This window comes from Eptesicus fuscus, chromosome 7 (assembly GCF_027574615.1).
Source record: "Eptesicus fuscus isolate TK198812 chromosome 7, DD_ASM_mEF_20220401, whole genome shotgun sequence".
Classification (NCBI taxonomy): domain Eukaryota; kingdom Metazoa; phylum Chordata; class Mammalia; order Chiroptera; family Vespertilionidae; genus Eptesicus; species Eptesicus fuscus.
The window spans coordinates 3,892,191-3,906,325 of NC_072479.1; the positions used below are offsets into that span (position 1 = coordinate 3,892,191).

The following is a 14,135-nucleotide window of genomic DNA, read 5'->3' on the forward strand; positions in this document are numbered from 1 at the left end:
GTTTCTCTCACATAGATGTTTCTCTCTGTCTTTCCCTCTCTCTTGCATTCTCCCTAAAAATCAATGGAAAAATATCCTCAGGTGAGGACTAACAAAAAAATAATAATAATGGCCACTTCCTCTAAAAGAAAAAAAAAGGCCACATCAGAGCCCAGCCAGTGTGGCTCAGTGATTGAGTGTTGACCCATGAATGAAGAGATCACTGGTTCAATTCCGAGTCAGGACACATGCCTGGGTGGTGGGCTCAATCTCCAGTAGGAGTTTGTCTTGGCAGAGTTTAGGGGCCATTGGGATCTGCCTTTGAATCCTATGCTGTTGTTGTCTTTGGCTGATTGTTTTGTATGCCAGTTCCTGACTTCCTGATGCTCACCTTTGACTCTCCGCAACTGTTAGAAGCTTCAAGTGACCCACAGCTTGTGGCTACCTCTGCATGTGAGGAGCCAAACTGTGCTCCAGGACTGGCTTTTTAGCAGCATGGAGCCCAGTGATGGGTCAGTAAATATCCCAAGGCACCCTGAGATCCACCTCTATCCAACTCTGATTGCAGGCCAGGTACTAGGTGTACCAGTTAATAATGCAGATTTTTTCAATAGATGGAGTAACACATATGTTGATATATATGCGATTTGATATGTATGCTATTTTGTTGTATTGACAGCAAGCTTCAAAACTTCATATGTCAAATTTGCTGAAGGTATTAACATCATAGATATTTTTACACTTAAAAATGTCAAAATTCGTGCCAAAAAAAAGAGCATTTGCGGGAAGTTTTAATTCATTATTTTGAAGAAAAAGTTATTGTATACTTTAGGAAGCTTATGGTGAACATGCTCCATCTCAAGGTATGTGTGAACGCTGGTTTAAACACTTTAAAAGTTATGATTTTTTTCTTTTTTTATTGTTTAAAGTATTACATATAGTAGTACATATATCTCTTTTTTTCCCATTGACCTTCCCCCAGCCTCCCCTACCCCTGTCACATGCCCTCATCCTCCCCCTCCCCCGCACCCCCAGTGTCTTGTGTACATTGGTTGTGCTTATATGCATGCATACAAGTCCTTTGGTTGATCTCTTACTCCCCATTCCCAACACTCCCCAGCATTTCCGCTGTAATTTAAAAGTCTTTTTGGTGCTTTACTGCCTCTGTATCTATCTTTTTGTTCATCAGGTTATAATGTTCTTTATTTTCCATAAATGAGTGAGATCATGTGGTATTTTTCTTTCATTGCCTGGCTTATTTCACTTAACATAATGCTCTCCAGGTCCATCCATGCAGCTGCAAATGGTAAGAATTCCTTCTTTTTTATAGCAGCGTAGTATTCCATTGTGTAGATGTAGCATAGTTTTCTAATCCACTCATCTGCTGATGGGCATTTAGGCTGTTTCCAAATCTTAGCTATGGTGAATTGTGCTGCTATGAACATAGGGGTGCATATATCCTTTCTGATTGGTGTTTCTAGTTTCCTGGGACATATTCCTAGAAGTTGGATTACTGGGTCAAATGGGAGTTCCATTTTCAGTTTTTTGAGAAAACTCCATACTGTTCTCCATAGTGGCTGCACCAGTCTGCATTCCCACCAGCAGTACACGAGGGTTCCTTTTTCTCCACATCCTCGCCAGCACTTGTCATTTGTTGATTTGTTGATGATAGCCATTCTGACAGGTGTGAGATGGTACCGCATTGTCATTTTGATTTGCATCTCTCGGATAATTAGTAACTTTGAGCATGTTTTCATATGTCTCTTGACCTTCCTTCTGTCTTCTTTCAAAAATATTCTATTTAGGTCTGTTGCCCATTTTTTTATTGGATCATTTATCTTCCTTTTATTACGTTGTATAAGTTCCCTATAGATGTTGGAGATTAAACCTTTATCAGTGATACCATTGGCAAATATGTTCTCCCATACAGTGGGCTTTCTTGTTGTTTTGTTGATGGTTTCTTTTGCTGTAAAAAAGCTTTTTATTTTGATGTAGTCCCATTTGTTTATTTTCTCTTTAGTTTCCATTGCCCTAGGAGCGGTATCAGTGAAGAAGTTCCTTCAGCATATGTCTGAGATTTCTCTGCCTGTGGATTCCTCTAGTATTTTTATGGTTCCCAGTTGTATGTTTAAGTCCTGTATCCATTTTGAGTTTATTTTTGTGTATGATGTAAGTTGGTGATCTATTTCATTTTTTTTGCATGTATCTGTCCAATTTTCCCAACACCATTTATTGAAGAGACTGTCTTGACTCCATTGTATGTTCATGCCTTGTTTATCAAATATTAATTGAACATAGTGGTTTGGGTCGATATCTGGGTTCTCTATTCTATTCCATTGGTCTATATGTCTGTTCTTGTGCCAGTACCAGGCTGTTTTGAGAACATTGGCTTTGTAATACAGCTTGAAATCTGGTATTGAGAATAGAGATCCCACCTATTTTGTTCTTCTTTCTCAGGATTGCTGTGGCTATTTGGGGTCTTTTTTTATTCCAGATGAATTTTTGGAGAGTTCTTTCTAGGTCTGTGAAATATGCCGTGGGTATTTTAATGGGGAGTGCATTGAATCTATAGATTGCTTTGGGTAGTATGGACATTTTAATGATGTCGATTCTACCAATCCATGAACATGGTATGTACTTCCATCTGTTTACGTCTTCCTCTCTTTTTTCAGTGTCCTGTAGTTTTCTGCGTATGGGTCTTTTACCTACTAAGTTAAGTTTATTCCTAGGTATCTTAATTTTTTTGGTGCGATGGTAAATGGGATTGCTTTTTTTAGTCTCTCTTTCTGTAAGTTCACTATTGGTGTATAGAAATGCCGTAGATTTCTTGGTGTTAATTTTGTATCCTGCTACATTGCCGAATTCATTTATTAAGTCTAATAGTTTTTTGATGGAGTCTTTCAGGTTTTTTATGTACAATATCATGTCATCTGCAAATAAGGACAGCTTTACTTCTTCTTTTCCAATTTGGATGCCTTTTATTTCTTCTTCTTGTCTAATTGCAATGGCTAATACTTCCAGTACTATGTTGAATATGAGTGGTGAGAGTGGGCATCCCTGTCTTGTTCCTGTTCTTACTGAGAGTTTTTATCAAGAAAGGGTGTTGAGAGTTTTGTCAAATGCTTTTTCTGCATCAATTGATAAGACTATGTGATTTTTATCTCTCAATTTGTTTATGTGATGTATCACATTTATTGATTTGCGGATATTGCACCATCCTTGCATCCCTGGGATAAATCCTACTTGGTCATGGTGTATGACCTTTCTGATGTAGTGCTGGAGCCAATTTTCTAGAATTTTGTTGAGGATTTTGGCATCTATGTTCATGATGGATATTGGCCTGTATTCTCTTTCATTGTGTTGTCTTTATCTAGTTTTGGTATTAGGGTGATGCTGGCTTCATACAATGAGCTTGGAAATGTTCCTTCCTCTTGAATTTTTTGGAATAGTCTGGGGAGAATAGGTTTTAGTTCTTCCTTGAATGTTTGGTAAAACTCCCCTGTGAAGCCATCTGGCCCGGGCTTTTGTTTGCTGGAAGCTTTTTGATGACTGCTTCAATTTCTTCCATAGTTATTGGCCTATTGAGATTTTTAGATTCTTCCTGATAGAGTTTTGGAAGGTTGTATTTTTCTAGGAATATGTCCATTTCCTCCAGGTTGTTCAGTGTGTTAGAATAGAGTTGTTCATAGTATTTTTAAACTATCCTTTGCATTTCTGTGGGGTCTGTTGTTATTCCTCCTCTTTCATTTCTGATTTTGTTTATTTGTGTCCTCTCTCTTTGCTTCTTGGTGAGCCTGGCTAGAGGTTCATCAATCTTGTTTATCCTTTCAAAGAACCAGCTCTTGGTTTTGTTGATCTTTTGTATTTTTTTTTTTGTCTCTATGTTGTTTATCTCCGCTCTGATCTTTATTATTTCCTTCCTTCTGCTTACACTAGGCTTTTCTTGTTGCTCTCTTTCTAACTCTCTGAGTTATAGGGTTAGGTAATTTATTACCATAGTTTCTTGTTTTTTGCAATAGGCTTGTAGAGCTATGAACTTCCCTCTCAAGACTGCTTTCACTGTGTCCCATAGATTTTGGATTGTTATGTTTTCATTGTCATTTGTTGCCATGATGATTTTATTTCTTCTTTGATCTCTCTGGTAACCCAGTCATTGTTTAATAGCATGCTATTTAGTCTCCATGTGTTTGATTTTTTTGGATTGTTTTTACTGTAGTTGATTTCCATTTTTATGCCACTGTGATCTGAGAAGATGCTTGATATGATTTCTATCTTCTTGAATTTGAAGAGACTTTGCCTGTGACCCAATATATGGTCTATCTTTGAAAATGACCCATGTGCACTTGAGAAGAATGTATATTCTGTGGCTTTGGGGTGAAATGTTCTGAAGATGTCAGTTAATTGCATCTGGTCTAGTGAGTCATTTCGGATTGATGTTTCTTTGCTGATTTTTTGTTTAGAAGATTTGTCCAATGGTGATAGTGGGGTATTGAAGTCTCCTACTATGATTGTATTGCTGTCAGTCTCTCCCTTGATATCCTCCAGGAGTTTTTTTTTATGTATTTGGGTGCTCCTGTATTGGGTGTGTATATGTTTACCAGAGTTATTTCTTCTTGTTGGATTGCTCCCTTTAGTATTATGAAGTGGCCTTCCTTATCTCTTTTTATGCCCTTCACTTTCAGATCTAATTTGTCGGATATAAGTATTGCTACCCTCACTTTTTTTTCATTTCCATTCGCCTGAAAAACCTTTTCCCATCCCTTCACCCTCAGTCTGTGTGCGTCTTTTTTTCTGACGTGGGTTTCTTGTAGACAGCTGATATAAGGGTTTCGTTTTCTTATCCAATCCGTTACCCTATGTCTTTTGATTGGGGCATTTAATCCATTTACATTTAAAGTTATTATTGATAGGTACTTGTTTGTCGCCATTTATCTTTTTTACCCCTGTGTTCCTTCTTCGCTTCCTATTTCTTTTTTTTTGCAGCAGACCCTTTAGCATTTCTTGCATTGCTGATTTGGTGGTAATAAACTCCCTTAGTTCTTTTTTGTCTGTGAAGCTCCTGATTTCCCCCTCAATTTTGATTGATAGCCTTGCTGGGTACAGTATTCTTGGATTCAGACCCTTCCTTTGCATGACTTTGTATATTTCATTCCATTCCCTTCTGGCCTGATGTGTTTCTGTTGAGAAATCAGTTGCTAGTCTGATGAGGGATCCTTTGTAGGTAACTTTCTGTCTTTCTCTGGCTGCTTTTAAGATTCTTACTTTGTTGTTTGTGATTGCCAATTAAATTATAATGTGCCTTGGCGTCGGTCTTTTGGGGTTCATTTTGTTTGGGACTCTGTGAGCTTCTTGGATTTGTGTGGGTTTTTTCTTCCCTATGTCAGGGAAGTTTTCTGTCATTATTTCTTCAAACAGCTTTTCTATTCCTTGTTCAGTTTCCTCTCCTTCTGGCACACCCCTATTATGCAGATGTTGTTTTGTTTTGTGTTGTCCCAAAGTTCCCTTAGGCTCTCCTCCTGCTTTTAAAATTTTTTTTTTCTAGAAGCTGCTCTACTTGGGTATTTTTTTCCATCTTGTCTTCTAGCTCACTGATGTGGTCCTCTGCTTCTTCTAGTCTACTGTTAATGCTTTCTATTGAGTTCTTTACAGCAGCGATGTCATTTTTTATTTCCTCTTGGTTCTTACACATATGTCGAATTTGTCTTCCATTCTTTTCATCCACCTTATGACCATTTCTCTGAATTCTTTCTCTGACAGGTTGCTTGCTTCCATTTCGTTTACTTCCTTTTCTGGTGATGCCTGCTTCTCTTTCTTTCTTTCTTTTTTTAAAATATATTTTATTGATTTTTACAGGGAGGAAGGGAGAGGGATAGAGAGCTAGAAACGTCGATGAGAGAGAAACATCGACCAGCTGCCTCCTGCACACCCCCACTGGGGATGTGCCCGCAACCAAGGTATATGCCCTTGACCGGAATCGAACCCGGGACCTTCCAGTCCGCAGGCCGACGCTCTATCCACTGAGCCAAACCGGTTTCGGCGCCTGCTTCTCTTTCATATGGGGCTGTTCCTTTTTCTCCCCATGATCTCTCTTCTCCAGGTGTCTGGTTATGTAGTTCTTTCTCTCCTGTGTTGATTTAAAGGCACAAAATACAACACAACAAGGTACAACGCACAAGGCACTGAACACAAATGTATTCACAATATTAATAACCCCAAACAAAGGTGACCACCAGAGAAAGGTGAATTAGAGGATAGGAGAGAAAGAAGAAGGAGAAGAAGAAAAAAGGAGTGCAAAAATGAAATTGGGAAAGGAAAAAAAAGTAAGAAAGAAGCCCTAACCGGTTTGGCTCAGTGGATAGAGTGTCGGCCTGCGGACTGAAGAGTCCCAGGTTCTATTCTGCTCAGGGGCATGTACCTTGGTTGCGGGCACATCCCCAGTGGGAGGTGTGCAGGAGGCAGCTGATCGATGTTTCTCTCTCATCGATGTTTCTAACTCTCTATCCCTCTCTCTTCCTCTCTGTAAAAAATCAATAAAATATATTTAAAAATAAAAAGTAAGAGAGAAAAGAAAGAGAATAAGGAAGAAGAGGGGGACAAAATATATATATGGGGAGAAAACTCCAATAGAACAGCCACTAATCCCAACAAATGTCAGCAACAAGTACCTGGAGATGAATGCAAACTACAAACAACAACTAATATCAAGTGAGGTTAGGGAAAACAGAAGCAAAAAACAAACAAAAAGAAAAAGAAAAACATTCTCACAAACAAGCATAAAAAGTCGATATAATCAACAATCAAGCAAACAACAACAAAAGGACACAGAGAAAAAAATTTGGGGGGATAGTGAAGAAAAAGAAGAGAGAGGTGTGTATGGACTTGGAGCAGGGGATTGGAAATTAGATATATAAGTAGAATGAAATTTTAACAGGGGGTAAAAAGAAGGAATAGGGAAAGTCTAAAGCAGGAATAGGGTCAGAGAAACAGGACAACAAAAGGGGAAAAGTGAGGAAGAGAGTGATGGCATAAAGGTAAAGTTGAGACAGAGTAAAATGATGCTAAAGGAAAGATGAAAATAGAATGTAGAACACTAATCCCAAAGTAAAATAAAGAGAAAATAAAATGACACTTTTTTAAAAAAAAGGTAAAATAGTAGTAGTAATAATACTGATTGAAAATAAAAATGTAATCATTAAAAAGGTAAAATCAAGTGAGGAAAAAAGAAAAAAATTTAGTTTCTTAAGTAAAAGATGAAAAAATAAAAATGTGCAGTAGTGAAGGGCATTCACTTCCTCTCCTGTTCTGTGTGGCTCGCCTGTTTCCTAGTCAGGACAGTATTGAAATTCTCTGCGTTCCACTGCTACTCAGTGTTGTAAGCCAGTCCTGATTTTTAAGCAGGCAGTACGTCTTTTTTATATTCCTTTTTTTGTGTTTACACAAGAGTCAATTTGTGATTCAACCCCTGGGTGGCAGTGTTTTTGGATTGACCTCCAGATCTATAGGTCCTCTGTAGCTAGTGTATAGATTTTGTTTTCCCTGTGGCACGTAATACCAGTTTGGGGGGATGGGTTGCCCCAGAGCTGGTTCTCTGATCGTTATTCCCTGCTCTGATCCCCTGGTTCCAGAAAAACAACTTTCCCCTGCAGTCTCTTTCAGTGTCCCCAATTGGGTGATCCTATATATTGGGCTTAGTAATCAGAAGCAAGGATTTAAGGAGGGGAAAAAAAATAGGAAAGAGCCGGAGTAAGTGTGCGAACTCCTGGGCTGTGCGCAAGTCTGTGCAGACTTTTTTCCCCTTGGGTCTAAGCAGCCGGCACACTTTTAAATTTTTTTAGGCTGTCCTTTTGCACCCAGATCAAAATGGGTTGCTTTTTTGAGTTCCCTTCTGTTAGCAGCTCTGCGGACTCCCTTCCACACTCAAGGATCACGCCAGCCCAACGGCCACGGATTTTTCTAGGTGCCAACTTCCCCCAGTCCTCCAGCTCCCACAGTGCGTGCGTTTCTCTCTCCTGCCCGGACCACAGACCTCACCTTATCCCAGGCGAAATCTGACCTTTCCGTGAGGAGGCGCAGAGCTCCTCTGAATCCGCGTGCTTGCGCCACTTGGGACCCGTGTTCTCGGGTTTGCAGCTGTTCGGTGGGTGCCATAGATTCCCCGGGCTTTTCAGGCTTCCGAAAACATCCACTTTCCCCTTCAAGATGGCGCGGTCTCCGCGTCCAAGCCGGTTGCTCCAGGAGGGAACCCAGCAGCAGTGGGGGCTGCCTGATCAGGGGAGCCCCGTCCAGCAGTCCCCCACCGTCTCCTGGAGTGTAGCTGTTTCTCAGCTCACCAACAAACACTCCCCATGCGACCACACACTCTCCCTTTGTTCTCTCACTCACACACTATCTCGCAGTCTGCCTCCCAATCGGCAGCCATCTTCCCTCCTCCAATGGTAAGTCTAAAAGTTATGATTTTGATGTGAAAGGCAAAGAACATCCAGGTCAACTGAAAAAGTTTGAAGTCCAACAATTACAAGCATTATTGGATGACGATGTGTGTCAAACTCAAAAACAACTTGCAGAAAGATTAAACGTTGCTCAGCAAACAATTTCACAAGCAATGGGAAAGATTTTAAAGGAAGGAAAATGGGTGCCACATCAACTGAACGAAAGACAAATGGAAAACTGAAAAGTCATCAGTAAAATGTTGCTTCAACGGCACGAAAGAATTGTGACTGGCGATGAAAAGTGGATTTATTTTGGGAATCCCAAACGCACAAAATTATGGGTTGATACAGGTCAACCATCAACATCGAGTGCAAGGCCAAATCGCTTCGGAAAGAAGACAATGCTCTGCAATCAGAAAGGTGTGGTGTGTTCTGAGCTAAAACCAGGTGAGATCTGGGGCCAGGTGGGTCCGGTGGGTGGGTGGGTGTCTCCACAGTCAGTGCGTGCATCTTCCCCTTTCCCTACCCCAATCCCTCTCCCCTCTTCCCTAACCTCCTACCCCACCCAGACCGCTCCTCAGGGGGCAGCAGGGCCGCTCCCTCTGTCCTTCCTTCCCTTCCCCATCCTCACCCGCCCTTGTTTCTCCTTCCCCTGCCCGGGGCAGCCGCCGCCATGATCCTGCTAGAGGTGAACAACCGAATCCTCAGGAGACGCTCGCGCTCAAGTTGGAGAACGCGGCCGTCGGAAACAAACCAGAAGCAGTAGAAGTAACATTTGCAGATTTTGATGGGGTCCTCTATCATCTTTCAAATCCTAATGGAGACAAAACAACAGTTATGGTCAGTATTTCTTTGAAATTCTACAAGGACCTTCAGGCACATGGTGCTGATGAGTTACTAAAGAGGGTGTTTGGGAGCTTCTTGGTAAATCCAGAATCAGGATACAATGTCTCTCTGCTATACGACCTTGAAACTGCCTGCATCCAAGGATTCTATTGTGCATCAGGCTGGCATGTTGAAACGAAATTGTTTGCCTCTGTCTTTGAGAAATACTTCCAGTTCCAAGAAGTGGGTAAGGAAGGCAAGAACAGGGCAGTTATCCATTATAGGGATGGTGAGACCATGTATGTTGCGTCTAAAAAGGACAGAGTCACGGTAGTCTTCAGCACAGTTTAAGGATGACGACGGTGTGGTCATTGGAAAGGTGTTCATGCAGGAGTTTGGAGAAGGACGCAGGCCAGCCACATGGCCCCACGGGCCCTCTTCAGCCCCAGGGAACCTCCTCTGGGGCTGAAAACCACCGATGCTGCTGTGGGTGACAGCATCGGCTACCTCACCTTCGTGCTGTTCCCTCGCCACACCAATGCCAGCGCTCCAGACAGCGCCATCAGCCTGATCCACATCAAGTGCTCTAAGGCCTATATTCACACACGTATGTGGGCAGAAACATCCGACTTCTTCAGGGTGCTGCACCGTGCACGCCCAGATGCCAAGAAGAAAGAAATGAAAACAATCACGGGGAAGGCGTTTTCATCCTGCTAACTCTTGGGAACAGGGAGAGGAAGCTGCTGGCAACTAAAGGCTGGAACACTTGCTGCTGGATAAGCGTAGCTTTTAATGTTGCACCTCTTCAGGTTCTCAAGGGATTCTCCATTTAGGTTCCATTTTGTACACATTGGAAAATAATCTGCAGAAACGAGCTGTGCTTGCAAGGACTTGATAGTTCCCAAGAATTAAAAAAAAATCCACTTGATCAACTTAGTTCCTTTTCTTTATCTTCCCGCCCTCTCTCCCCTTCCCTTCCACCCTCCTTCCAAGCTCTTTTGCTTTGCAATATATTACTGGTCATGAGTTGCAGGATGATGTAATCTTAACTTGTTTTTTTCCTGAGTATTTGAGTTCAAAACTCCTGTATCTAAAGAAATACAGTTGGGGTCATATAATAATCTTTCTATCTTAAAAAAAAATTAAAAATGAATAAAATAAATAAAACCAGGTGAAACCGTTAATACTGATCGCTACCAACAACAAATAATCAATTTGAACCACGCTTTGATCATGAAATGACCAGAATGTTCCAGAAGACACAGCAAAGTAATTTTGTTTCATGATGATGCACTATCACACACTTCAAAACCAGTTAAAGACACGTTAAAAGATCTTGCCTGGGAAGTATGAACCCACCCGCTGTATTCACCAGACCTTGCTCCTTCAGATCACCACTTGTTCCGATCACGGCACACGCACTTTCTGAGCAGCACTTCAAAACATACGAAGAAGTGGAGCCAAAACCGGTTTGGCTCAGTGGATAGAGCGTCAGCCTGCGGACTGAAAGGTCCCAGGTTCGATTCCGGTGAAGGGCATGTACTTTGGTTGCGGGCACATCCCCGGGGGGGGGAGGGCGTGCAGGAGGCGGCTGATTGATGTTTCTAACTCTCTATCTCTCTCCCTTCCTCTCTGTAAAAAATCAATAAAATATATTAAAAAAAGAAAAAAAGAAGTGGAAAATTGGGCTCTGAATGGTTTGCCTCAAAACAAGAAAAGTTCTATTGGGATGGTATCCAAATATTACCTGAAAGATGGGGGAAATGTGTAGCTAGCTATGGACATTACTTTGAATAAAGCACTTTCGATGTTTCTCTTGAAATTGTTGTGTTTTCTTTGATTACAAAATCTTCCATTAATAACCGGTACACCTGGTATAAGACTTAGTGAAAAGGCTGTTTCTCAAAGGGCTTTGGTGGAATCAGGATGGTAGGACTTCTGGATTTCCATGAGGGGCAGGTGCCATTCAGACTTCAGGGAAGATGGTGGGTGTATTCTCCGATTCCAGAGTCATACATATGAGTCTATCCCAAAATAATTCTCTGACCTCAACAGGGTGGAGCCTAATGTCAGCAGGCTGGTGGGACCTGTTGGAATCTGGGAATTTCTATCAACTCTCTTGGGAAGGGGATGTGCTATCAGGTTCCCAGGAAGGTTGGGGAAATGGCTCGACTCCAAAGCCAGTCACTGATACCCCCTGAGACTGCCTACATCTGTAAGCTTGGCCTCTGCTGCTGCCTTCTCAACAAGGGTCAGATGCATAGTGGAGACAGCCAGATTCCAAGGGGTAGGGAGACCTCTTGACACACCCTTTGGTTGATAGCCTGAAGCTAATCAAGCCTGAATACAATCAGACTGCTGGCAGAGGCAGGTCTCTGGTGGCTTTGAGTCTATGCCTGATCCCCTCTGGGCCCAGGGCTAGGAAAAGCAGACCCTGGTGTGCATTCTGGTCCTTTCCAAAGAAAACCAGCCCAGGCAGAGGGAGCCACAAGCTGTGGATTTCTGATAGCTCCAAACAGGTACTTTGGGCCAGGCAGAAACAGCATCTGACATTGTCCTGCACTAGAGATTGGGAGTTGTGGCAGATCTACCTAATACATAGACATAAACCCAAATAGGCAGCCAAAGTCTCTGGGACACAGTGAAAGCAGTCCTGAGAGGGAAGTTCATAGCACTACAGGCCTACCTCAAAAAACAAAACAAAAATTAATAATAAACTATTAACACTGAAACTTAAACAATCCAAGAGGAAGGAAAACTTCCAAACTATTTTTATGAAGCCAGCATTACCCTAGTTCCAAAATCAGATAAAGACATTACAAAGACGGGGCCCGGGTGAGGCCACGCACCCCATGGGTCTGGGTGAGGCCACGTGCCCCTGAGTCCGGGTGAAGCCGTGCCCCTGGGTCCGGCCGAGACCAAACCAGAGGGAGTCGGCCCTCCGTTACCACCATTTGTCCACCATCCAGAGCTGAGGGGTCAGTGCTGACATGTACACATAAGGAACTGGTGGACATTGAAATTGGGTCTCAAAAGAACTGTTGGTCCAGAAAGAAACTCACTACAGACTGATTCATTTGCCTGTCAGCATAACTATTATTGCTCATCTCACGTTCAGTTCTTATAAGTATATATCTAGTGACACATGATCTCGCTCATCTAGGGGAAATGATGAACAACATAGACTGAGGAACAAGAACAGAACCAGAAACAAGGAGGCATCGATCGGACTATTGGGCCTCAGAGGGAGGATAGGGGAGGGTGGGGGGAGGGGGGAGAGATCAACCAAAGGACTTGTGTGCATGCATATGAGCCTATCCAATGGTTAAGTTCAACAGGGGGTTGGGGCATCCGTGGGGAGGGGTGTGGGATGGGAATGGGGGGATGAAGACAAATATGTGACACCTTAATCAATAAAGAAATTAAAAAAAAAAAAAGACATTACAAAGACAGAGAACTACAGGCCAATATCCCTGATGAACACACCAGGTAGATGCTAAAATCCTCAACAAAATATTAGCAAATCGGATCCAGCAATATATTAAAAAGATTACACATCATGACCAAGTGAGATTTATTCCAGGGATGCAAGGCTGGTACAATATTTGCAAATAAATAAACCTGATACATCACATAAAAAAACTGAAAGACAAAAATCACATGATCATATCCATACATGCAGAAAAAGCCTTCAACAAAACCAAACACCCATTTTTGATCAAAACTCTCAGCAAAGTGGGAATAGAGGGAGCATATCTCAACATAATAAAGGCCATATATAACAAACCTACAATGAACATCATACTCAATGGGCAAAAAGTAAAACCAATCTCCCTAAGAACAGGAACAAGACAGAGATATCCACTTTCAACACTCTTATTCAACATAGTACTGGAAGTGCTAGCCATGGCGATCAGACAGGAAGAAGAAATAAAAGGCACCCCAATTGAAAGGAGGAAGTAAGATTATCATAATTCACAGATGACATAACATTGTACATAGAAAACCCTAAAGACTCCACCAAAAAAACTACTAGATTTCATAAATGAATTTGGCAATGTAGGAGGATACAAAATTAACACCCCAAAACTGATGGCATTTTTATACACCAATAATGAATTCTCAGAGAAACTAAACAAACAATGCCATTTACCATTGCAACAAAAAAATCAAGATACTTAGGAATAAATCAAGGAGGTAAAAGACTTGTACTCGAGGACTACAGGACATTGAAAAAAAGAGATAGAGGAAGATATAAACAAGATATAAACAAGTTCATGGATTGGTAGAATTAGCATCATTAAAATGTTCATACTACCCAAAGCAATCTACAGATTCAAGAATATACAATGTTCATGGATTGGTAGAATTAACATCAATAAAATGTCTGTACTACCCAAAGCAATCTACAGATTCAATGAAATCCCTATTAAAATACCAACAGCATATTTCACAGATCTAGAACAAATACTTACAACAATTTATAGGAAACCAAAAAAGACCCCAAATAGCTGCAGCAATCTTGAGAAAGAAAAACAAAGTTGGAGGAATCACAATACCAGATGTCAATTATACTACAAAGCCACTGTAATCAAAACAGTCTGCTACTGGCACAAGAACAGGCATATAGAGCAATGGAACAGAGACCTTGGAAATCAACCCAAGCCATTGCATTCAATTAATATTTGACAAAGGAGATAAGAACATACAATAGAGTCAAGACAGTCTTTTTAATAAATGGTGTTGGGAAAATTAGGCAAATATGTGCCAAAAAAATGAAACTAGACCACCAACTTACACCACACTCAAGAATAAACTCAGAATGGATAAAAGACTTAAATATAGTGAAACCATAAAAATCCAAGAAGAAAGCATAGGCAGCAAAATCTCAGACATCCCTTG

General features: G+C 41.3%; 1 pseudogene; it reads left to right on the forward strand.

Moving 5' to 3' along the window:
* Positions 1-8,952: 8,952 nt before the first annotated feature.
* On the forward strand, positions 8,953-10,146 carry LOC103304109 (actin-related protein 2/3 complex subunit 2-like; annotated as a pseudogene).
* The last annotated feature ends 3,989 nt before the right edge of the window (positions 10,147-14,135 follow it).